At 46.2% G+C, this 2,873-nt stretch overlaps 1 pseudogene; it reads right to left on the bottom strand.

Moving 5' to 3' along the window:
• Positions 1-1,387: 1,387 nt before the first annotated feature.
• Positions 1,388-1,917, bottom strand: LOC103249471 (annotated as a pseudogene).
• Between the last annotated feature and the right edge of the window lie 956 nt (positions 1,918-2,873).

Raw genomic sequence — 2,873 nt, 5'->3', positions numbered from 1 at the left:
GCCCTCAGGCAGAACTGAAACTGCAGTCTGGGGAGGGGGTAGGGGCAGGAATGTCTTCTTTTTTTTAAGTTCAAGGTTTTTATTGTTTGAATAATAGAACACACAAAACCAGGCAAAGTCCCCCAAGAAATTATGGTCATGTTTCACTGTTATTTGACCTTTGGCCCTTCATTTTTTTAAGCACTTATTTATTTTCTTTTATTGGCATTAGACATTTATTCTGATCACAAATGCAATTCAAGTATGAATAAACAAACGCATTAACCTTTAACACTCCTCCCTTCATGTTCCTTTAATAGAAAAAAGTGCCAAATGTCTCTTCATAACCTACTGGCCATCATTGTCCCACCTATGGTTTTAAAAACAGGCTGTAAGCCGGGCTTGGTGGCTCAGCCTGTAATCCTGTGCCTTTGGGAGGCTGAGGTGAGTGGATTGTCCGAGCCCATGGGTTCGAGATCCACCTGGGCAACTTGGCGAGACCTCATCTCTACAATAAATCAAAAAATTAGCTGGGCATGGTAGTGCTCATCTATAGTTCCAGCTACTTGGAAGGCTGAGGTGGAAGGATCACTGGAGCCCAGCAGGTTGAGGCTGTGGTGGCTGGGAGCATGCCACTGCCCTCCAGCCTGGGCAATAGAGTGAGACTCCAACTCAAAAATAAATAAATAAATAAATAAATAAATAAAAACAGGCTGTAACTTGATCCTCTGAAATCCTTCTCGAACTACAACTCATTCTGTTAAAGAAATCCTGGGAAAGAAGTCCTACTGAACGGTAGTCAATATGTATCTGGGGAAAGGGGGCACACCTCATCAACAAAGTACCTGCACAGTGAATATTTGTATACCTAACCCTTAACTGTACCCCACAATTTTAAAATAAAAAATTTGTTAAAACAAAAAAAAATAAATCGTTCTACAAAAAAGACACTTGCACACGCATGTTTATAGATGCACTTTTCACAATAGCAAAAACATGGAATCAACGCCACTGCCCATCAAAGCAGATTGGGTAAAGAAACTGTGGTGCAGGTCACAATGGAGTATTATGCAGCCATAAAGAACAAAATCATGGAATTTGCCACAAACTGGATGGAGTTAGAGACCATCATATCTAGTAATCATTCACAGAAACAAAGAACTGAATACAGAATGTTCTCACTCATAAGTGGGACCTGAACATTAAGCACATTAGCACAAGGAAGGGATCGGCAGTCGGTCCCAGACATAGCCAGGGAGGGAGGGAGGGAAGGGGCACGTAGCATCACAAAGGCCCCTGGTCCTAAACCAGGGGAAGAGGGAGACAGGAGAGGTCCAGACTTCACCTGCACGAAGCCTGCTTGGGTTGCTAACCCTGAGTTGTACACCTCATATCTATAATAAAAGACATATATATTTTGGGGGGAGAAAGATATTGTCGGTGGTCTCCGAAAGGTGAGGATGGCAACAGGGTTGAAGGCAACTGGGAGGGGTCTTCAGCAAACTGAGGACCACTGGAAACTATGCAGGAGCAAATATGTCAACAAGACACCAGCTCCTTCAAGGAAAGCTAGAAGAATGCTACCCATCGCAGCTGACCCGACCATGGCCACTGGCCCATTCCTTGCTGCCAGGATGGTTCCTGTGAGGCACCACTTGTGATGGAGTTCCAGGGATCTTCTTTTCCTCTGAATTGAGCCATCCTGCAGTCAATCAAGGAAAATGAACCTCTCCAGACTGCAAAGCTACCTCCCAATTGTGGAGCCCTGGTTTTAATAGCTGTCAAACTTTCTCGTGGTCTGTGGTTTTACTCCCATGGAAGAATTTCGAAAACATCTGATTGCTTGAAAGATACCACCACCAATGGTACCCATTGTAAAGGCCCCCCTCAGTCACCCACAATTCGCCAGGGGTGAGGTTCTCCCGCGTACTCCTCCATCTTGACTCAGTGGTGCGAATGGGAGTCTCTTCATCAAGGAAGCCTTACTTCTATTCCTTAAGCCCTTCAGTTGAGTAAATCAGACCCACTCAGATTGTCTAGGAAAATCCCCCTTACCTACCATCTGCTAACTTTTTAAAAATGTTTTTGCAGAAATGCAGTCTCTCTATGTTGCCCAAGAGGAGCTCCAAATCCTAGGTTAAAGTGATCCTCCTATCTCAGCCTCCCAAAGTGCTGAGATTACAGGCATGAGTCACCATGCCCAGCCTAGTCTGCTGATTATGAATTCAACCACACCTACACAATTCCTGCACCCAGATCAATTTTTTAAATATATCTTCCCCCAGAATGACTCACAAAACAGCTCAATTTGCCTCTGTAAAGACAGAAGGTAAAGTGATGCCAGTTCTGTGAATTCTCTTTTCTTCTTGTGTGAATCCCTACACTGCCACCAACAGACAGAAAGGAGCTCATGAGAAGACCAGGTCAATGTTTGACAGAAATAACGGGCCTGGAGCCTAGCCAAGCTGACACATCAAAAAAATCAGCCTTGGGTCCTACAGAAACTCCAGGGCTCTGTCCCTGTAAAATAGTGGCAATGAGGGAATAGGACAAGGCACCTGGACACGATGCTGCTGACAACCCCGAGATGCCCCTCAATCCCCCGTGTGGGGTGGGCCTGCCAGTGAGGCCTTCCCCTGCCCTGGAGGCTGAGTACGGGCCATCCATCGCATGGCCACCATGTGCGACCCTACCCAACAACCCTCTGGTCTCCAGGCTCCTGCCTTCCCAGGCACCCGCCTCTTTCCTCTCCTGCTTCATGGGCTAAACCTCTCCAAAAGCATCTCTGGAGGCATGATGAAGACAGCCCTTGAGACTCAAAGATGCCTTGACCTTCCCTGATGATCTCTTCTCTCAGACCTGGGAAGGCTTCTCTCCCTCTCCAGGAAGGGGAA

The sequence above is a fragment of the Carlito syrichta genome, unplaced genomic scaffold, assembly GCF_000164805.1.
Source record: "Carlito syrichta isolate Samal-C Ts95f unplaced genomic scaffold, Tarsius_syrichta-2.0.1 Scaffold120521, whole genome shotgun sequence".
Classification (NCBI taxonomy): domain Eukaryota; kingdom Metazoa; phylum Chordata; class Mammalia; order Primates; family Tarsiidae; genus Carlito; species Carlito syrichta.
This window is presented reverse-complemented; position numbering and strand designations above follow the sequence as displayed.